This window comes from Onthophagus taurus, chromosome 1, assembly GCF_036711975.1.
Source record: "Onthophagus taurus isolate NC chromosome 1, IU_Otau_3.0, whole genome shotgun sequence".
In the NCBI taxonomy this organism is placed as follows: Eukaryota; Metazoa; Arthropoda; class Insecta; order Coleoptera; family Scarabaeidae; genus Onthophagus; species Onthophagus taurus.
The window spans coordinates 16,569,092-16,593,862 of record NC_091966.1 but is presented as its reverse complement, the minus strand read 5'-3'; the positions used below and the strand labels follow the sequence as shown (position 1 = coordinate 16,593,862).

Below are 24,771 nucleotides of genomic sequence, written 5' to 3'. Positions count from 1 at the left end.
GTTATTCACCGCTATATATTTTTATTGAACTAAAACTAGAGTTAACACTAGCCCTACACTGAGAAAAATGCTATGAAATTTACAACTATATTATGGTATGAGTTACAATAAATTTATTGTACTCCTAACTTTTACTGTGATTTTTTGTAACAGTACATTTTATCGCATATTTACCAACTTTCTACAGTTTTTTTTACAACACAGGGTGATTTATTAGCTCACCATCAAACTTTGACATATGATAGCTAATCCAATTACCAAAAAAAAATGTTAATGAACCTAATGGTCCTATTTCAATTATTTACGAAGTTACAACACTTTAAAGTTTTCTGCAGCGAATTTATTAATAGTCAGTAAAATCAAACATGCAACAAAAACAAAGTTGTCATTGTAATATGTCAGTTTGCTGTAAGGTTTAATTATTATATACAAGAAGAAACTCAAAATGTACGCTTCCAGCACTGAAGAGTATGCTGATATTATTTTCATGAATGGTTTTTGCAATGGAAATGCTCGACAATCGGTACAAGAATATCAAGAACGATTTCTACAGCGTCATTTGCCATATTATTCAGTTTTTAGTGATTCTTTCAGAAGACTTCGAGAAACAGGTAATCCTGCTCCAGTAAAACCTATTCGACCGCATGTAGTTAATGTAGAGGACGAAGAAGCTGTAATTAATGCTGTCATTGATAATCCTTTCATCAGCACTCGAAAAAAATAGCACACAACACACATGTAAGTCAAAATTTTGCATGTCGCGTATTTAACTGCGAAGTCCTTCATCCGTATCGTAAACAGAATGTTCAAGCTCTACAACCAGAAGATAATCAGAAACGGTTAGCATTTTGTAAATGGTTATTGCAGCAACATGCCCAAAATAATCACTTCATTTCAAATGTTCTCTGGACAGATGAATCATGTTCTACACGAGATGGTATAAATAATTACTATAATGAACATATCTGGGCATTACAAAATCCACATACGATTAGACCAAGGAAATTTCAACAACGTTTCAGAATCAACGTTTGGGGTGGAATATTTAACAACAATTTACTAGGTTTGCATGTACTTGATGGACGTTTGAATGCTGTAAATTAGAGATTTTTTGAACAATACACTTTTTGATTTACTTGAAGATATACCTCTTAATGTAACTCAAAATATGTGGTACCAGCACGATGGTGCCCCACCTCATCGCGGAAGAGTAGTGGTCGAGTGGTTAAACCAATATTTTCCAAACAAGTGGATTGGTAATAATGGTCCATTTGCTTGGCCACCTGGATCACCCGTGGGGTCATATGAAACAAATTTTGTATCAAGTGGAAATTAACACACGAGAACAGTTATTAAACAGAATACAAATGGCTGCTATTGAAATAAGAAATCAACCAGACATTTTAATTTGGCTGAAGAACTCTTTAATTCGCCGTTGTGAAGCATGTATTCTAGCAGAAGGAGGCTATTTTGAACAATATTTGTAATATTTATATGTTTTAAAATAAATGTAGCAGTTAATTATGATATAAAAATTAAAACTTTAAAGTGTTATAATTTCGTAAATAATTAAAATAGGACATATGTTCATTAACATTTTTTTTTGTAATTGGATTAGCTATCATATGTCAAAGTCTTCGTAATAGAGAAGTTGGTGTAAAATTCCCTCAATACTGTAAATTTACAATATAGAGAATAAAATTACTTGATAAATTACTTGTAAATTTCTTCCTTGATTGTAAATTTTCCTTATAGGGATTAATTTTACTATCTTAACTGAATAATACGACCATATCATAGGGTCCAAATTACCAATGTGTACTTTGCAAATCGACCTTATTATTTTTCTTAGTGTAGAATTAAAAACATTGGGGTTTAGCCGTACGTCTCTTAGACGGCTATCTCCGAATGTTTCTAGTTCTGGGTCTAGTGTTGTAGTTCTAGGATCAGTTTTAGTCTTAGTTGTTACTTAGCGTTAGATTGTTATATATTTCCATTGAATTAACACTAGACCTAGAACTAGAAACATTCGAGTTTAGCCGTACGTCTTAAGAGATGAACGGCTAAACCCGAATGTGTCTAGTTCTAGGTCTAATGTAAGTTCTAGTGATAGTGCTAAGCAGCGCTAGTTTGCACTAGATAATCTAGATATCGCTATGTTGTATATTTTTAGAACTAGAACTAGAAACATTCCAGTTTAGCCAGCGTCCCTTAGAACGTTTCTAGTTCTAGGCCTGAGGATGCACGGCTAAACCCGAAACTTTCTTGTTCTAGATCCAGCGTTAGTTCTAGTTTTAGATTGTTGTATAATCACAGTTCCGTCCACCGCACTTCCACTTTTTGTGAAATTGTAGCTTTTCCTCAATAATACGAATGGTAGAATGGTTATATTTTTGCCTTTTTTCTTGACGTTTTTGTATTGTATTGACAAACAAATAAAGATTATTATTATACGAACAAGGGAATTGTAGGTAAAATTCGTTTCGGAACATATCTATTAATAGCAAAGTTAACATGAGCGGAAAAAACCTCAACCATGCTTTCTACGTCCATCCCGGCAAAGACAGATCCCCAATCAATACCGTTTAAATAATTCTTTATACTCAAGGAATTTTAATATCAACAATTCTTGCTATTTCGAAGATAGCCAGCGTAATTCCAGAAAATTTCTTCCAATTAACACTCTTGTCAGTATGATTGCAGACAATATTTTGGAGTTTTCCAAGTGATATTACACATATTTTATGTGGTTTGATGTGTTCCAATGTAATTCCAGAAAATGTCTTGCAATTTAGAGTTTTGCAAATATGCTTGTGGACAATTTCTAACAATTTGGACTGTTGCCAGTGTAATTTCAGACAATAACTTTCAATTTAGAGTTTGACCAGTATCATTTTTGGTAATTTCTTACACTTTATTGTTTGGCTAGTGTAATTCCATTGTAACAATTTGGTTAAAGATTAGTTATCAGTGCATTGAGATAAAAGGCAGATCATTCCACAAATTACGATATTACTTGTATTAGCACTATTTAGTTTTTTGGAGGTAGTATTTGGTCTTGTAGTGATAGCATGTAGTCTTCTGTAAGCAGCATCTAATCTTCTACCAGTAGCCCTTTGGTCAGCAGTACCTAGTCGGCTGCTAATAATATTCTACACTTCTGTAAGGAGGATCCAGATTTCCATTAGTAGAACATTCGGTTTTAGCCGTCTTAAGAGACTTTATTTCTGAGAGACTTTAATTGAACTAAAATTAAGGAAAACTTTATTTTGCCTCGCCAGCTTGGGTGCCTCAGCTTTTAAGTAATTCTAATCTTCTAACTAAGTTTAATTTAATGTAACTAGTTTAATTTATTTTAAGTACTAGCACTACTGCCTCGGCAGCACGGTATCTAAATAATATGTTATTATTGAAAACCTTGAAGTACTGCCTCGGCTTATTAAAGAAAACTTTACTTTATTTTAAGTACTAGAGCCACTGCCTCGGCAGCTCGACTGCCTCGGTTTCTAAGTCTGAAGACGTACGGCTAAACCCGAAACTTTCTAGCTGTAATATTAGTTCTAGTTTTAACTGTTATTCAGTGCTGACGTCACGAACGGGCCTTCGAGCTTTTCCCGTAGTAATCCGTTATATTAAATTTTTACTGTATTTATTTTCAATAAAAAAGCAGTCGATAAAAACGAATAAACAATATTATTTTCGCATCTTTCGAATGGTGATGGAAAAATGCTAAAGTAAATACGACAAAGTTTTAATTAAATAAGGGAAAGCGAATTTCGTAATAAGGAAAATTCAGATTGGGGACTTAGTAAACAGTTTTAATGAAACGTCGAAAAAATATGGTTATTAAGGGTATTATTCACAAGTAATTAGAATTTCCATCTCGAAAAATAAAGAGCGGAGCTTTCCTCGCTATCGAGCGGGTAACTAAAAGTTACACGGAGTGAGACGGGCTATGAAAAAAAAGCAAAGAATAAAAATTCAAATAATTCTTGGAGCGAAATAAGTTTTCTTAATTAAATTAAAGCGAGAAGGAGGACGCGACGCTTCCAAAGGGGGGTAAGGAAGGCTTCGAAGGCGCTAGAACCGGACTTGAATTTACTTCGAAAAGAATTAATTAAAGAAAAACTGAAGCGTTCACGCAATATATTATAATCGTTAATAACAAAAATTAATTTTATTGATCGACAGCTCTCTAGGAAATTTTCCTACGTCCACGACGTTCGCCCACCATCCTCACTTTACACCCCTTCCACGGCCCTGAAAAGTTCCCGTTGAAAGCTTGCTTTATGCAATGACTGTTTAAAAGTTTTTCTTGGTGATTTGCACTCGGGCTTCGCTTGCTAACTAGCTTACTGTCAAATGGACCGGCGACCAACTTTTAAATCAGGAAATACTAATGGAAAGCAAAATATATTTACGCCCCCTTCCGTACGAACGTCTAGCCGTTTGTATTTTTTTTCTCTCTACCAACAGCGGTAACGACAACTTTTAATGAAATACTTTGAAGTGAAGCCAAGTATGATTTTAAAACGTTCAAATGTGTGAAATCTCATAAGTGTCTACTTAACACAATAAGAATATGAAAAAAAGAATCTACTTACTCAGTAAAGTCAACAAAAATGATTTTGATCCGAGTCCGTGGATCCCCACTTTGCCACCGTTATTCCAAGATTGTCCACTTACATCAACAAGATCTTCGTAATCAATCGAGACAAAAAACTGAAAATAAAAAATATTAATTAATATTATAGAACTTGTAGGTATAACGTAATATGCAGAATAGATAACAATATTAATAATTTAGGATAAAAATTCGAGTTCAAAAGCAAAGTGCACTGAGCAGCGAATATTTTATAGTTTTCATTAAATCGCGGCCATTCCTTTTATGACGCCCATTTCGGCGGCGCGTTGAAAAATCCGAGTTGAAAAACGGAACGCGGTACTGGAAATCGCGAAAAACTGGAACCTCGCCCGCGCCCCTCGATTAATATTGCAGTTTTACGGTATAACAAAGTTCGTTTCTGGTGTTTTATCGCGATTTCTAGGGGGGTCGAGTCCCAGCAAAACAATGTAAAATGATTACGGTTTTATTGCGGCCGTCGACAATTCAATCGTTGATGCTAAAAACGCGTGATATACGACGGCAGCCAAGCGTGTGAGAGATTTTTTTTATTAATTAAAGCGGCGTCGCCTAAAAAAGGAACAATATTGTATGCAAACGTTCGCCAATTCGCGCAGAGATTCTTTTTATTTTTATTTTGGCCTCCATATTGCGACAGTCGAGCGAAAAAATTTGCAGTAAACCTAACGGACTCGAGGATATCGGAATATTTCTACGTTAATTACGAATTTCTGTCGAAAAATGAGTTTCTCCGGAGAACGATTTTTTAACTGATATTATATTTTCAACAAAAACTTTTCCGGGAGTTTCCCCCCATCCTATTTTTCTTTAATATTCTCATTTCAAGTTTTAATGTTTGCAAAGTAAATTGTATTTTTAATTTAATGCGAAATATTTAAATTACAAACCGGGGAGACTCCGTCAGCATAATTTATATGCAAAAGGTAATAGTTTCGCAGACGTATCTAGCGACCCTTTCCGCGGTGGGTGGGAATCCCTTCAGTGAGGTAATAACAAATTAGAATTTTAACGCTCCTGGTGCCCGCGACTACGAGAACGTGCGATTTATAATGCGTTTTTCACATAATTTCCTCCAAGACGCGGACCCAAGCATTACCGATTTAAATTAAGGGAATTTTAAATATAACGAGCGACGAGCTCGGAGCGAGTTTCATTAAAATATATATAAAGCGATTTAACTTGAACGTTTTTACATTTATATTAAATGCGAGACCAGAGCTCTTTAATACCATCTGCGATAATCTCTAAAGCTTGATAAAAATGTGTATTTCTAAAGTATTTCACAGTTGCGTTTAACTCAATTTATAAAAATGACTCTATAATTGAGGTATATTTTAAATGATCTTTGTGAAATGTGTAGTACACCTATACTAAATAGGTTAAATGCTAAATAGACTGTAACGGTGTTTCTCTATGGGTTGGGTACTTTCATGTAATTGGTACTTCAGTATAATTAAGAGTAACTTGCGTGGTGCGTATATGCACAAATATTTGTCAGAGAGACTATATTGCTGTAATTGTAAGACACATTTACCGTTGGTTTCCAGCGATGTTTGTGCTCTATAATAACTAAATATGTTATTAATAATTAATAATAATAGTAATATAAATGTAGATATAATAGCTGTTTATGTTTAATTAAAATATGCGTCATTTAATCGAATTAATTGATTATTATTTTAAATGAAACTACAGTTAAAATTATTCACCCATATTTTATTTATTTGACAGAATATTTTGAACTGTGCCATAAATCTAAATAAATTTTCTAGATGGTGTTTGTTATGTTGCAAATTTAAGGTAGCAATAAAGAATGAAATCTTATGGTGTGTGATCTAGTGATAAAAAATTCCAGTACTATAGTTACACAAATCCCTAGTGCAGACTATATTATCCAGTTTAGGCCACAAGAACTTACTTATGTATTATCGGTATCTTTTGCTCGTCGTTGATGATTATGACAATGTCAGCTTTTTCCAGACCAGAACCAGTACAAAACAGTCTAAGATCACCGAAGATCACCGTATTGATCTTCAAATCCGATAATAATTTTATAATTTTGCTTCTTCACTAATTCATTTTTCAAAAATGTGTTTTCTTGTTTTATGCTTATTATATATTTCTTTAATGTATCGTCTTTATTTAGGTATGAAGAAAGTTTGTGATAATGATGAAAAAGGTAAAAGGAAAAAGATAATGAGTAGGGATGTGCCAAACAGAAAATACAAAAAAAGACAAAAGTATTTGGAAACACAATTTTTGAACAATTTGCCCAATATCATAATGGTCCAATAACCATAATTAAACGCACAAATATTGACTTTAAAGTATAATAAACAATAAATACAACAAACGAAAATTATCAACATGAAAGAGATGCTAACCACACAAATTTTATAGAAACAGCATTTGTTGTATTGTAGTATTGTTGTGTTTAGCAGGTTAATGGAAGAGGAAACTTTGGGTTGCCAAGATTCACAAAGGGTTGTAGCGCCACAGGTGATGATTATAATTTTGAATTCTGTGAGTGGTTAAGACATACAACTCCATTATAGAGTTGTTAGATACACCCTTCGCGGATTCCTTTCACAGAAAATTAGGATAACATTACTTATTTCTTATATACGACACTATTTAAAATATGTTTTTACACACAGTTACGCGTTCAGTTTTTTTCGTAACTAAAAAATGGTAATAAATATTGTCATATAAAAGAGATACTTAACTTAGTAGATATTGTAGGGTCACTTCAAATACTTCCCTATATATTGTTTCGAAGATTAGAAGAACTACATAGCTCTAAGTTTCTGCATGCCTAAATATAACATAAAGTATAAAAATTATTAACCCAACCCAATCGGTTTTTTATTTATTTTTGCCTATTACCAGATAAGTAACGATTCCAAATTGAATTTTACGAGGGTCAAGCGCATACAAGAGCACCAGAACATGTACACCTTTTAAAAGTCTCTATCCAACGCTGTGGGAGTGTTCAGTATTTATAGTCTTGGCCAAAAGTATTGAGTACCCTAAAAATGTCTTGGAATAAACTTGGACGGCGTTAAATTTCAACAAGATAACGCAACATGCCACAAAGCTATGCGCACAATGACTTGGTTTCGAGAATATAATACAGCGCTCCTGGACTAGCCTGCCCAATCTCCGGACCTAAACCCCATAGAGCATTTATGGAGTTTATTGAAGCGTAATGTTAGGCGTCATACTACTTATTCAAAAGATGCGCTAAAAGACCGGTTGCGCCTAGAGTGGAACGCTATAAGTTCCGAAGACTGTAAAAAACCTGTGTCCTCGTTACCAAAAAGAAATTAGGCCGTGACTAAGGCAAAAGGTGGGCCTATTAATTTTTTGTTAACAATAAACATTATAAACCTATACAAGTTGTTTCAATTTATTTTAATTTGATATTTCCGAAGTTAACCTGGGTGCTTAATACTTATTGCCAAGGCTGTAATAGACTTTAAAATCTAGTATGGGAGTGATTTAGTAATCAAATATCTTATATATTTTTTCTTCATTTCAGCATTTTGAAACCATTGAATATTTTCGGTATATACCCATTTCGAAGCGTGCCTAATTTAGTGGTGTACTCAGATCTTTTGTAAGAAAAGCCCTGAACATGACATTAGTTTTTGTAATCAAAATGTGACATTTTGTCCTATGGTAAAAAACTGTTTCCACTCTACAATTTTTTAGAATTGTCAAAATAGGACAATAAATACAAATTATACGAGGGGTCTCGCTTTTACATGGGCCACACTGTATATGATATATAAAGATTAGAGAGTAAATTCTGTAAGTACTCTCAACGTGTTTAATCACCCAATTCATCCAAAGTACCCTAGTTATTAATGATAATCATGGATGGCTTAGAAACATTGACGATTAAGCAATTAGCTGATTATGTTAGCTCTTAACTGATTTAAGCAACTATTTTAAAAATGATTATGTATGTCAGATTATGTCTGATAAAAATTGATCCCCATCGCCTCCACCCAAATTTACGTAAATATTGATTCTCAACACACCGACACAATTTTTGTAATTTTTTTTTAATGAAACTTGAGTGTGACAAATCAATTAAAAATAAAACTTTAAGGTTTCATTTGGTAATAAAATTATTTCTTAATATTGATAAATAAAATAAGTGTAATTTCTTAAAGTTGTCAAGTTTTCTTGATACATTAAGCTAAAATCGGCATTGCATCCATTTTCAAATATTTTTTTTTGTTTTTCCAAGTAACATTACTTAGAGCCGTACATCATATTAATCATAGACCACCACTTATCAGTACTGTTATCAGTACTTTATAAATGATAAATATATCATATAAAGTACATTTTGTATCGATTTTCTTCAGACAATATGTTAACTAAAATCCCGGCCCGCTAAAGGTTAAAAAGGAAGCTTTAAATTTTATTTGGATTTTGGAGCCATATCTCATTGTCAAAAATACAATTTTTCAAAGTTAACAGTTTCTTTTTGTTAATTGACATTTGTAAAATAATAAAATACTACACGGTTGACTAATAAAGCATTGAATGAGCATACCTCAATATTTATCATCTTGTGATCTGTGGATTGAATAATAGTTCGACCTCTAAGTTCACTCAAATAAGCGCTATTTGATATGACGCTATTCGTTGATCACGTGATAAAGGTTTTAAAATAATCATTTTTTATTCGACAAGACTTCTTTAACGATCAAATGCTATTTGAGCACAACGCTAGTTACCTTGATGTTTTATTAAATTAATAAAACAGTTTTTCGTTGTGCGATCCACGTCCAAAGTTGGTAACGTGGCAATAATCGCTGACAACATAATTAACGAAAATAGGTTAATTCATAATGATATCTGAAGACATGACTTTACCCATTGCTATCAACATTCGGTAATTTTGAATCCAGCAATTTCTTACACTAACATATTCCTCAACAAACATAAACATTTTTATACGTTTCTTACAGTATCTCTATTTGGTTGCCTTTTAAAAGATTCTTGTTAAACTAAACTCATTTCTTATGAGTGTAAGATGATTACTTCTGCTATTATAAGTTATCAACGGTCCTCCTCTTCTTATAGAATTTCAAGAGTAGTTCATTACGATGAGTTTTATAGATTGTAAAGAGGCTGAACTTGAAATTTCTATTTTATCATTCTCACATTCTTCATGATCATGCATCAAAAGGCAACTTGAACGCTCCTTAAGTAATGCATATTATTTTGATATTCCAAAAATCCGTTCAATACAATTATCAGTTACGAAAATCTGACTTAACACTTCTTACACTTCTTTAGCAAACTTTTATATTATGGCTTTAAAGTATTACCGAATTGAAACGTTATCTATTTTTCAGTAAAGAAACAAATTTAAGATGTGGACCTGATAAGAGGCACTATTATTATCATTTTGTTAAAGCAACAAAGGGATTATTGTCATGAGTGCGCTTTTATTGACTAAGATTTCAATGTATAATAAATAATAAGTATTTATTTTTTAATGAATATATACTATATTATCTATATCACAGTTGACTCAATCAGTATTAAAAGCGACCCACCGATCATAAAAATAAACTGGAATCTATTATATTATATAATATCTATTGAAAAAACAAGTTGATAGCCTTTGCTTTAATATATTCTCCTCATCGCTTAATAACATCATAATAATTTAATTAATTAATTGATTAATAATTCAAATAAAGTTTATATGCCCATTTTAGCAAACGATTTTTCTAAATATAAATAATTTATGAATAAAGGAACATAATAATTTGATTACCGTAAAATCCGTCAACGCGTTAGTGTAGAAATGGTTTTGGATGTAGCCTATAATTAATCCCGTAATTGTGTGAAAAACCTGTTGATTCCGCGGTGCGGGCCGCACGCAAACGGGCTGTTCAATATTAAATAAATAAATTGGTACGCAATAAAAATTACAGCGACTTTTAATCGATTGGGCGCAATAAGCGTTCGCGCCCGACCAAAACCGCACGGTCGGTGAATTGTTTGTTACATCTGTACAGTTGAACGAGCGTGACCGTTGCACGTACGCCACTGGCGACTCTAATTATACAAATTTAACACCTGAAAATACAACAATTTGGGGACGGGCTTGCCGAGATGTATAACGTCGAAATTTTGTGCCGTTTTTAATTTTTCGCCGAGCAAAACAGACAACAAATCAGAATGGAAACGGTCGAATAAATTTCTTTTTTTCCCCATTTCCTATCGGACCGTAAAACAAGAGCGCTACGTAAAAAATAAATATTCCCGTCTGAATAATGCTTCATTGAAAAAATAGCGCGCTAACCCCGCGCGCGGCAGTTGCCTTTTTATATTTTTTTCCTGGCGCGCTCCTTTTTTTGTCCGTTCCCGTTCGAACTGCTGCAAAATAATAAAGGCACATCCGACAAAAATATATTGATACATTTTCCACCATTTTTCCTCATCACTCTATTCGACACATGTTCAGAAATTTTCCCTATTAAACATCACAAAATTACTTTTACATTTCAATCAATTCTTGAAATATGTAACAAGGTGATTTTTAATTATATATATTATATAAGTTCGGTTCATAGCGTTTTCCGCTTTCCGATTGCAAATTTCCAACCTTTGCGGTCCTCCCATTCCCCTTGTGCCAGGTTTCTTTCGAAGAATGCCTTCTTTATCTTCGATGCCCTACTTCTTCTTTCTGTAGGACTCCATTGCATCGCTTTCTTCGGGATTCTTCCATTCTTTGAACGTGGCCGCATTGGGGCTGTCTTCTTTGGACTTCGTTGACTATCGTTGTTTGCTCCTCCATCATCTCTTGTATGTCGATATCAGGGACATCAGAGAAAAGTACGAGATACAGGATATCGTCAGATGGGGCAGACAACGAAAAAAAGCGTGCCATGATTACGTAAACAGAATGCCAAATAAGTAAATAACAGATAGCCCAAGGCTGTCTTGATATACAACGCCCAGGTACCAGACCACCTAGCAGACCACCAAAAATATGGCGGAACAATTGACAATCTACGTCCTAGGACATAACATGGACAAACTAAACAGACCATATGGTGTAACAACAAGAAGAAGATGACAATACTGCACTGCATTGTTCTTGATGGGGAATCAAATAAACGAGGATGATCCGGATGTTGAATTAGACTTCATTATTCGACATGATAGACATATTATTAGACACATAGCTGTGATAACAATGAAAAATATTTTTCAATAATATGTAGTAATGAAAATTTATTTAGGACCTCATGGATAAAACAATAAAATAAAATATAATACATCTATACCAATGTGAAGAATATAAACTAAATTTAAACTGTCCTAAGGTCCTAAACAGGCTATCGACCGAGGTCTTTCAGCCTGAGATAAATAATGTACAATTTGACTATTTCTTATTCAGTATTTTGCATTCTTGAAATATTGTGAAAAAGTGTGGGAAATATTGGAACGTTGACTGTACTCGTCCTCATCAATCTTTCAAGCACCGACTCTGGAAAATACTTGCTAATCTTCTATGCTAGTCGTAATCCTCGTTCCTGAATTGGTGTGTCCAGTCGTTTCATATAAAACTTGGTTGGAAAGGTTATGTTTGGATGTCTAATTCTTGTAATCTTTCTTAGCGCAGTACGTTCTGCTACTTCTAAATGTTGTATTGTCCTTGGAGTAGAAAATCGTGTAAATACTATTCCGTATTCGATCAAGGGCCTGCAGATGGATTTGGAAATTTGGGTTGCTACTTTGAGTGAAATGCCTTTGTTCCTATAGGCTTATAACTTAAAGTGCGCCGTTATCACTCTGCATTTCATCTTTGTTTTGATGGCATGGACATTAAATTTGAATTTACCATCCAACAGCATACCCAGATATTTGGCAGTAGGTGATGGAGAAAAGTTGATGCTCAAAACATTTATTGTTGGAGATTTTTCGTTGATTCAGTGAAACGGAACAAGTAACTGAGTTTTGCTTGAATGTAACTGTATTCTCCATGTTTGAAACCACTTTCTAATTCGCTCGAACATATTTTGCGTCTTATTAATCGTATCTGGCAAAGTTTTTGGCATGTGCTATTATGGCAGTGTCATCGGCATATTGGAGGATGTAGGATTCGTTTTTAAAATACATAAGTTCGATGTTATATACAGTGAAATTCCCCTAACTCGAACTTCTATATCTCGAATTATCCTCTAAGTCGAATTATTTTTCTAAGCTCAAGCGATTGACTAGGCTTCAAATGTGTTTAAATGTGTTTCTCTGACTCGAATTTTCCATAACTCGAAGTTTTCTTCCGCTCCCTTAGTGATTCGAGTTAGGGGAAATTCACTGCATGTCGTGGCAGAAAATATTGTAAAGGGAAGGAGACAAAGGTGAGCCTTGAGGAAGACCTTGTTGCATGAAAAAGAGTCTTGATAAGAAATTCTGGAACCTGTGAAGTTCGGTTTGATAAAAACTGGAGGATTATGTTAAGGAGGTAGAAAGAAATATTTTTCATTTTACGTATTTTTTTACTGTACGTGCGAAAAGTGAAAGTATTCTCCATTAAATACGTAAACCGAGTTACTCCTGTATCTCAAAAATAAAACAATACAAAATAAAATTCAAATAAAACAATATAGAAAGACAAATAAAATATGGTGTAATTCATTTAAAACTTTTTACTTTTTGGCAAGTAAATATAACAAAACGGTATTTAAATTTTTGAACATTCTGTATGAGAGACCGATATAACTGAAAACATTCCCAATTTTTATCTTTCTATCTGAATTAATGGACAAGAAATGCAGATTTAAAAGCCGAAATTAAAAGGACCAATCCTCAACATCAATCAATGTCAACATATTGTAAGGAAATTCGGAATATGTAATAAAAAATATTCTAGTATGCCGGAAGTGGCCACCTTGAATAATTTAAATCTAAAGATCAACTTATCCAACTGCTCCAAATTTTAATGAACCACTTCATGGAGTTAATTTAAAGTTAAACGAATTAGTTCCTAAAAATGAAAAGCTTTAAATTTTTAAAATATTATAAATAGTTTTTAAATTTCTGTGCAAAATTCAATAATGTCAGTTTTCGTTCATCTATGTTTTGCTTTTGTTAATAATGTTCAATTTACTTCATCATTTGCCATTGGATGAGAATGCTGTAACCCCATTGACCGACTAATTCCATCACAAGTCGAGATGGTTTCTGTATATTTCCTAATTTGTTAAATATCTTAAATATTGTAATCACATTCAACTATACCTATACTACATTATCTTATGATATCAGTATTCAGCGAATTATTTTGTTGCGTCATTAAGTTACCTTTTAACTATTCCATATAAATTTACATAAATTTTATCGTCATAATAATTCTAGTATATTACTATATGAATTCTTTTAACTGAAAAGAAATAATTCACTTTTACTAGGTCACTACAATTCAACATTTTATCGATAAATTTATCTTTATTTTCTGGATCACATTTACCCACTTTACCATTAACGTCCGTTGAATGATTTAATATGTAAACATATCCTTTATTTACACATACTCAATGCTAATTGGGTAATCTTCTATTTAATTGAATAAATCAGGAAATCAGTAATTTATTCTCGTGCGGAAATAATAATTAAACTGTTTGGATAACGAACAATAAAGATTTATAAAAAAGTGTATAAAATGTGGTGATGTTGTTCCGTAAACAATAATACAAACTATTCGATATCATACAAATACTAAAGCTCGCGCACTAATTAATTCATGTTTGTTTATTTATTAATATAACGAAGAAATACCGGGCGGCGTAAACATTTGGCACCCTTTCATTTTACCCACGCACAACAAATAAATAGGCGCACGTATAATTAGCGTCAATCACTGTTTTACGTAGAACGGCCGTGAATAATGCATCCGTAAATAAACGATATTTATGCGGGGCGGACCGAAAATAGCCGTCTGCAGGACGTCTTTCCATAAAACCGTGATAAATTACACTTTTAAATAATTACTAATAAATTCATGTCGTCATCCGTAGGCAGCCCGATACCATCGACCTCTTGCATATTTTACTCGTTTCGTGTAACCGCTTTGTATTCTCCTTACTATCTTGATGGAACTTGGTTTGATTTAATGGTGTAGTTAAGGAAAAATAACCTACATATACTTCTTGTACGACAATCAGACGAACCATAACCGTATCTTTTATAAAACCCAATTATTAATTAGCAATTTATTAATATATCATACTTTTCCCCATAACTAATTGTACGGAGCTTGTTATTGATCATAAGTTAAATGTGCCTATTGAACAGTTAAAACGTAGTTTTCCAATTAGAATTTTAATGGAACTTCTGCAAACTTTTCGTTGTGGCAACTTGACGCAAACCGTTAATTAGGGTAAACACGGACGAGACGCGAAAGGGCTGGCGATACAAAAGTTCAAGGCACGTAAAAGGGGGACAAAACGCATTAACTATAACTCAATTATGCGGAGGCGAAAGCAAAGTTGGTCGTTTCGATAATTTTGTCGTCGTCGTCATGGCGAACCAGACCATACACCCGAAAATCTAAACCAGAGAAGTATAAATCCACGAAAGTCAGCACGTCTTTATAACGCTTCGATGTAGCGGTTACGCCGTAAAAAAAAACAACGCAAACTGCTTGCGCTAATGGCGCTTGTGTTAGCCGTGGCCCCGTTCTTTATAACTTATCATAAATTTCATAGTGTAATATCGCGAGAAGGGCCCGGGTGCCATTTGTTTTTGCTTCGGTGCCGGGCCCGCGAGTGATGTATATTTTAATTTTAAAACTAATGGCTTTCCCCCTTCGATGCAAATAAAAGAAAAAAATAGGAACGAGGAACACGCCAGACGCGCGAAATTAAAAACATCGTAATTTACATCGTTCGCTTTGTTTCTACTTCTTGAAGGGGAAATGAAGGAGAACAGCTTAAGCGTTTTGTGTTATGACCAAGTTTAAATGGTCGATTGCAACCATTTGGGGTAATTGCGGAAATTTTAATCTGGTTTTTAACTGTCTTATGCGTACTCCTTATTAGGTATTACAAAATTATTAATTAAAATAGAGAAATAGAAATATTGGCCGATATCTTTCAAGACTTTGCGAATGGCGAAGAAATTCCACAGGCTTGGAAGAAAGAGTGGATAACACTAATCCATAAAAAAGGAGATCGAAAGAACTGTAATAACTACCGATATGTATAATAGTCACAAATTTCTTAAGCAGACTATACAGTCGAATAGTGAAAAATTTGATACAAATTTGAAAAACAAGCGGGATTCAAAGCGGGTAGAACGTCCAAGGACAATATATTCAATAAAATAGAAATTTTTTTGTTACAACTGGTTTATTTTTAAGTTTAAGTTCAACCTGACATGGTTCGGTCAAATGTAGTTAGGATGCATTGATGTCACAATGCATCCTAACCTTCAACTTTAACGTGGCTCCCGGTTATCTTGATATTACCTACAAAGAAGATTTCCACACACATCTGCTAGCAGTTGCTCTATTTTATTGTATGTTGTTTCTCATATATCCTTGTACGAAACCTCCGATGATGGTCATTTGACCGAAACATGTCAGGTTGAACTTAAACTTAAAAATAAACCAGTTGTAACAAAAATTTTCGATTTTATTTAATTACCGCACTGGTTAAAGAAAGAATGGATCTACTTATTCAACATAATATATTCAGTCTGAACCAAATCACAGAGAAGAAAGTAGCTACAGGAAGAAAAACACATCTTTTATTTGTGGATGTCATCAAGACAAATGACACGATGTCGCAACAAAAATTGTGGCAAGCAAAAATATCACGTTAATCAAGGCGATACAAGGATTATATAGAGGGGCAGAAGCAGCAGTAAAGATAAACAAACAAATATCAGAAAGCTTCAACATCATCAAACGACTCCGACAAGCATGCACCTTTATTATTCAATATAGATGTGCTTCGCTCTTGAAGAATTGAGAAAGAAATGTAGAGGGATGGTCGTAGAACTTGATGAATATACAACGCTTATAGCCTACATTTTACTGACGACCAGATGGTAGTAGCGCAAGACGAAGAAGACAAAAAAAAAAATGAAAATATGGCAAGAAAATTAATCCAAGTATACGACTGAATGACAACACCTTAATTAAAGGATGCTGCTTACCTTGGAACTACGATGGACAACAACATATACAAAAACAGAACAAAAGCCATAAACTCCCTTGTTAGGTCAGAAAAGACCTCAAAATTTATTATTTTTATTTACTATTTTAGTTTTCAATCCTAGAGATGTTTCAATATCATAACTTCCTTGTATTCTTCTTGTATTTCAATGTTTTCATCAAATAGATCTTTCTTGGTCATGGGAACCATAGAGTTCGTTTACGTCCAGATACAGCTCATTTCCAGTTATAGGGTCACGAACGCACTCTTAGACATAACGTTTTCCAAGCTTTCTGAATTGTTGTTTCCTTAAACTCTTTTCAAGCATCTCGCACTATTTCAATACTGTAATACCATAATTTTGAGAAATGCTTTCTTGTTAGATATATGGTGAAGAAGGATATTAGACTCATTATAATTGTTCTAGGGTTTTATCTCTTGTAAATTAACGTTTGCAGTCTTTTGTTGCTTTGTAACCTGACATAGACATTTCCTTTTAGCTATAAATATGCATGCAAGCATTTTCTTCCAAAACAAACCTGTCTCATCAATGTTAAAAATGAAACAGAACTTCTTGAGAAACAAATACTTCTTCACCCTTCACAACAAATACTATTAATTTGAATATGGGCCTCCCTTAAATTCCCTAGTATTGGCCAATATATTTTTAGACTACCTGAAGACAAATAATGAATTAAATTTAATATATTTATAAAACCAACTCACACTTACTCACAAGACTCACACCGTTGTGCAACCTAACAACTCCTAGCGTTTTAAACATATTTACATAAAACCATAACATCAGAACAACCACCACAACAATCCAAACATAAAATGCAAGTCATTCAACTGATAGCATAAAATAACGTCAGAAACTGCCTAGGTCCTTTAATTAGGTCCATCAACCACCTACGACAACTTTCATACAAAATCAAAACAATTTTGAAACAAATTTAGTATTTATTAGATACAGTGCTAGAGCTAAAGTACTGAGGTAGATACCTCAGTACTAAGAAACAAAAAGACTCAGAAACATAAAAACAATGGATAAATCATGAATTTGATGAGAACAAAAATTTCACTTTCATATTTTCAGTTGCACATCTAAAGTTTCAGCTCAACTTCTAAACACACTTTCAGTTTCACACTCTAACCCGAACTCAGCTGAAAGTGATAGCGAGAATAATGAATGAACAGTATCATCATTACGCCACCGTATAACTGGCGGAATTGAAAATCTAAATCTTTAAATGATCTACCTTTGTAACCACTAATAATTATAGGTATAGGGTAAAAGTTATTTCCTTCCGTATCAAATGTTCGAAATTACAAGAATTAGTATATAATTAGGGAGAGTGTATTTGGAAAAACCTTAATGATTAGCTAAAGTCTTATAATTCTAGTCAACTGTATGAAGATTGTATGTTTAAATGATTAAATTTAGAGAAGAGATTAAAAAGCTTGTAACAACATTTGTAAATGTAAGATTTTAGTATATATCTCATAGTTTGGCCTTAAGAGATCATACACAGATATTAATATCTGACTTAGATTGAGTCCTAATGGTTTGATGCAATGTTGCAAAATGTCAAAAGCAAATATCACTATCTCGGAAAAATATTCAAAATAAGTTGTCAATTGTATTGAGTCAATTATCAGAGAGCCTTTTAATACAAATATATCATTGAAGAACATTTTATCTGCTTCTTGGCAGACAAAAACCACATTATATCACACTAATTATATAATCTCACAGCTAAAACAACTGGATATATATTATTGCAAAACTGCAGAACCCAAAGATATGACAATGGAATCAATATGCATGGAGAAAAACTGGTGTCCAGAAATGTATACTTGATATTAATTCATTTACTTATTGTTTACATTGACTTTTACATCATCACTGGAATCTTATTCTAGGATGTAGCAGCGTTTTGTATTGAAGTAATATTTTTAGTCTATTACAAGCATAAACACTCTGTTTGTCGCCTCGCGTCAGAGATAGGTTATTTTGAAAGCATATGTAAAATTCTTATCACTAAAACCACATTCAAAAATTAACAAACATCCATTAAACGATATGTGTGATACCTGTTATCGCAAAGGAAATTACTATATACGAATTTCTAGTTGTTCTTGAAGTAAAATGTGAAAACGAAAAAGTGTTTTCAGATGCGCTATTATATCACGGTATTTATAGATTGGCTTCATAAGTGTCAGAAAAAGAGGTTGTCGACAATCACATAAAAATATTAAAGGGTATTAGTGATGGAGAACTGTTGACACAATGCTTTGACTTGCAGGAATCCCTAGCATTAACTGAAACATTTCATATTTATAGTTATGAATTATATCAAGTACTGATGAAGCAAAATTATTAAAATATATTCGAGGAATTTGATGACAGATCGGTTTTGAGTATTCCTCCACCCAAAAGCGTCAAAATTAGTATTGAAAGAGTTTATCATAAATAAATACTAAACTAATGCAACGTTAAACAACGCAGAACGAAACAAAATGTCGACAAATAATAACAAAAAATACAGGACATAATCAATAAAATAAACTCTTTAATAATTTTCGGTTTGAAAGCGGAAGAGATTCTGTAATAAACTGGAGCTGCAAAACTGATTTAATAGAGAAAAGTAGTAACCCTCTCACAAAAAAAAACTTAAAATCCTACAAGTTTATTATTAACGATAATCATATCACTTAATCTGAAAACTCGTTCCGCTAGTAGTCAAAGCTCATTTTGCTGGCTTAAAATATTATAAATTACTTACACATTAACCACAAGCGCCACATTAAACATTCAATGCCCGGCCGTCATGCAGAAACCGCCCTCACGACTTCTCCCTTTCCAAGCCTTGTAACGCAATATTTCTGCAAACGGTGAAGTGCTGAAACGCAGCTCGCGTTTAATGCAATTTCCAACGGTAAAGTAAAATTTAATAGCTTAATTTAAATTAAAAATCAAAGAAACCTACCAGTAAAGTCGACGTGCTTACGTAAGCGTAAGCTAACATGCATCGTCCACCGACGAATTGTGACGCATTAAACGAACGGATTGGTTTGCGCAAGTTTTTACTTCGCGTAATTATTTTGATGAGTTCTAAATCTAGTAAGTGCTTATTAAATACAGCCGTGTGATACTCAGTTTCGACCATAAACTGTGTTATTGCGCTTGTATGGTTTGTTTATGAGTTCCATATATTAATTACCACCAGGTTGATTATGAGGAAGAAACTATTAACAGAATTTGCATGTTTTTACGCTTTTCGATTCGCAAACACCCATATAAAATCTATCAATTTAATAGCCAAGACTTTCACAGTTTTCCTAATAAAGTTTAATAATTTGGGATTATTTCTGTAGGTGGATATAAGTATTGACCTTTTCAAGATACTAATAACCCAAGTAGTAATCATGTATACAGACACCCACAGGTTAAGAAGTAATTAAGAAAGAGAAATCAGATTAGAGAAGTACAGTTAGTTAACTTATAGTTCGTTTGTTGGGATATGGAAGAGTTTTAAACGTGCAAATAGGTCCGTGACGATGTTTCCTGCACGTCATATTTCGCCAGAAGAGGGTGCGCGAAATTATAACCGTGCACAGTTGCCGTTTCGCCGTTTTGCTCTACTCGGGCTGTACAATGAAACCAGTGTATAGAGCGTTTATGACGCCCGGTCGCGTTTCGGGAGAGCGCCTCGCGATATCGTCCGGAGATCGGCCTCGATTTGCATAGAAAAGGTATTTAAATCGAAAATTAGAATAGTAATAAAGTAATAAAATAGCGGCAGCAAGTTATTGTGCGTCCTCCGGCTGACCTGAACGTCTTCCTCAACATTTGCATACCTTCGCGTATGACGTACGTGTTGCGGTACTCGTACGATATGTCGTCCACACATGGTCGATTGTGTGTGAAGCGGCGGTTCTCTCGTTTGCCGCCGGCCGAACTTTAACTTTCACCTGGTGGGAAGTAACCGAGAACGGGGGCAGAGATTTCAGATAGATACGGGCAGATGGTCGGGGGTATTGTAAACGTGTCTCCGCAGCTGCTTAAGACACTGATGTACGAAATTTAATTATAAGGAAACAACGCCATGGAACAATAAAAATTACCGACACAGAAAAAAAGGAGAAAAAATTTTTAATAAGGAAAGTGTCTTTGTTGCCGTTTTTGAATCAAAACAAGTCCCTAGGTAAGTCGATATAATTATAGGTCACTTAAAAGTGATGGTGTAACCCAACACCCCATAAAATAAGTATAGCTATACCTACGAAATAGCACATTCAGTGGTAAATTTAAATATTAAACCGGATTTAGCAACATATTAAGATCCACCTGGATGTCGAGCTATACGTAAAGCTCTCCATCGTGAAAATCCGGCAATATACAGGGTGGTTCATTAATAATGGGAAATATTTTTACTGGAAATACTACGTGTCAAATAATGACCATTAACCAAAAATAGCCTTATTCGAAATCGCACCGTTTTCGAGATGATGGTCTTCAAAGTTCCTGGAAAAAAAATTGTTTTTTCCATCTTTAAGCTAATCTACTTGTTCGATGAAAATAAAATTTGGCATGGCGATTTAGTATTATTACATGCTTCTTATGGTGGAATTTTTCAAAATCAGCAAAATTACAGCAAGGAGAAAAAATATCCCCTTGTATTAACACCAATAGAACTTTTTTGTTTTTCGATTTACAAGCACGAAATTAGCATCACCTAATAGGCCAGTTAAAATGCTAAAAATATAGTCCTCTTGTAGAAACTTCGTGTTATACTTGGTTTTCGAGAAAAACGAGAAAGTTCGGAAGGATTTGTGACTAAAAATAGTTTAAACAGCAAAAATCCGAGTGTGTCAACACTCAAATTCTACGTCACTGGCGGAATTAATAATGAACAAAATTTAAAAAACAACTTATGACAAATAAACTGATTATTACATTTATTTATAAAATCACGATCAGTAAATGCCACTTTAATCATTTCTGCATATCATTTAGTAAATGATAATGCGTTCATGGTATTAAGTGGGTACGACATATTAAAAATAAGTTCAGGTATTGTGTATTTGGCTCTGGTCTGAATTAATCGTTTCGATCTAGTAGGATGTTGTCAGTTTATGCATTTGTTGATTTTCATTGTTTGCTTCTCATAGTTGTCAAATTTAACAAGTTGATTAATGCCACGTCATAACAATTTTTCGAATCTTGAAATATTAGAAATATGCTTGGTGTTTATGCAGAAGAAAATTATTCCTTCCTTGCTGCTGCTCGAAGAAAAATAATTAATAAGGAAAGTGTCTTTGTTGCCGTTTTTGAATCAAAACAAGTATCAAGACATGTATCCAAACAGAGTTCAACCTAATCGCAAAACTTTCAGTAACATTTTTCGTCGATTAGGAGAGACTGGACAATTTAAACCCAAAATGATGTGGGACGACCTAAAAATTTGACTGTTGATCAGGAGGACGACATTTTAGTGCGAATCGCTGATAATCCTGAACTAAGCACTCGGCGTTTATCAGCAATGACTAGAGTAACCTACCCAACAGTTTTTCGACTACTGAAACCAGAAAATCTATGGCCTTACCACTTTACATCCGTACAAACTTATTGCCTAGAGATTATCCTTCGCGATTAAATTTTGCTCAGTGGATATTAAATAGAAAAAATTAAAATGGCAATTTTATTAAAAACATTCTTTTTACCGACGAGGCCAGTTTTACAAGTAGAGGAGTCTTCAACTGGAGAAGTAGCCACAGTTGGGATATTGAAAATCCCCATCTATTCCGAGAATCATATTTTCAACAAGAATTTAAGATGTGCGGTATTTTTGGAGATAGTCTGTTGGGACCTTATGAATTGCCAGAAAATATGAATGGTAACTCGTATTTGGAGCTTCTGCAAACTTCAGTTTTCGACGAGCTAGAAGAACTTCCACTTAACCAAAGAAGAGATATGTGGTTCATGCTAGATGGAGCATCCCCTCATTATCCTCTGATGGTACGCATCTATCTAGATCAGGAATTTCCCCATCGTTGGATTAGCAGGGGTAGTTAATTTCCGTGGCCACCTAGAACTCCTGATTGTAATCCGTTAGATTTCTATTTCTGGGGCCATATGAAATCAATGGTATACTCACAAGAAATAAATAATCGTTAGGAACTATGGCAGCAAATAGTCAATTCTGCTCATTTGTTTTTTTTAAGTTAGAAGATCCTTTAGCGAAAGAATTACTAAACTTATTTAAGTTAATGGGGGTCACATTGAACAATTGTTACGTGTTTTTTAAATTTTGTACATTATAAAATAAACAATAAATAAATAATAATAAGTTTCATTTAACTTTAAATATCTCGAAAAATAATAACTTAATCGTTACGAAGGGTGAATATATAGTATGTTGTTTACATAGGAAGTATTGAAGAATCGAAAAATTGTACAAAAATGACAATTCAAAAATTTTTTAATTTTTCAAAGATGGAAAAAACGATTTTTTTTCTGGAACTTTGAAGACCTTCATCTCGAAAACGGTGCGATTTTGAATAAAGCTATTTTTGGTCAATGGTCATTATTTGACACGTAGTATCTCCAGTTAAAATATTTCCCATTATTAATGAAACACCCTATAGAGATGTTTATTGCAATATAAAGCACCGCAGAGTAGGTGCGCCCGGTAGGTCAACATTCAAACGAAACTATTAAGATATGAATAACGTAATGCTGGGGACGTTATCCTGCCACACTCAACAAAAATTGCGGTAACCGCTATCGCAAACGTCAATAAATGTCACGTTAATCAAGACAGTACAAGAATTATACAGAGGAGAATTATATCAGAAATATACAGGGACACACACTGTCACTTCTATTATTCAACATAGATATGCAGAACACTGTTGAAGAATAGAAAGCAAAATGTAGAGGGATGGACGTGGTGGTAGTAGCGCAGGACGAAGAAGACCTTGAATATATGGCAAGAAAATTAATCGAAGTATACGACCGAATGATACACACCTAATAAACATCGTAATTAAAGGATGCGAAGCGTGCTCTTACCTTGGAACTAAGATAGACCACAGCAGATGATGTCAAGCAGAAATACAGAGCCGACTACAACAGGGCAAACACATAACAAAAGCCATAAACTCCCATGTTAGGTCAAAAAAGATCTCAAAATTCATAATTTAAAACTGGAATCTCATCCTAGGATGCACCAGCGGTGTGTACTGAAGTAATATTTTTGGTTTGCTACAAAGAATAAATACTCTGTTATTATTCTGTTAATTATTTTGAAAGCATATATAAAATTCTTATCACTAAAATCACATTCAAAAATTACCCAATATCAATTAAACGATATGTGTGATACGTTCTATCGCAAAGAAAATTACTATATGTGACCTGGACGGAGGGACGAACGTAAATTAAGCTACAAATCTTTTAGTAGAATTTGGATAAAGTACATACCGTACGTAACGGGCATGAAAAAGCAGTTGCTGCGAAAAGCTTTAGATCACATTGCAAAAGTTAAGAATCAACGATCTTATTATCAAACATAGTGTACCACTGAAGATCCAACTCAAGTACTATATTTCGACTTTGGCCAAACAGTACATTACCCAGTAAGCCCTCAGCAACCTGGGTTGGCGTACTTCAAAGCGCTGAGAAAATGTGCTGTATTTGGTATCGTCAATGAAAAAAAAAAAATCCAGTACAATTATCTCATAGATGAAGAGGATGACATTGGAAAAGGTCCTAACTGTGTCGTTAGTACCTTGCATCGTTATTTAGAAAATTCGGTTAGAAGTGGTAATCTGGTTCTATTCTCCGACAATTGCGTGGGACAAAATAAAAATAATACGCTACTGGCATAGTTGTTGTGAAGAGTGGCTCGTGGAATG

The 24,771-nt window shown here is 33.8% G+C and overlaps 1 protein-coding gene across 6 annotated transcripts in view; it reads right to left on the bottom strand.

The window, feature by feature from the left end:
• Window positions 1-24,771, bottom strand: part of LOC111415750 (protein bric-a-brac 1-like) — a 561,730-nt gene that overhangs the window by 381,125 nt on the left and 155,834 nt on the right. For all 6 annotated transcript variants that reach the window (XM_023047590.2, XM_071197810.1, XM_023047588.2 and 3 more), the window contains exon 5: window positions 4,605-4,722. The gene's annotated coding sequence lies outside the window, so the exon portion shown is untranslated. The remainder of the gene's footprint in view (window positions 1-4,604; window positions 4,723-24,771) is intronic.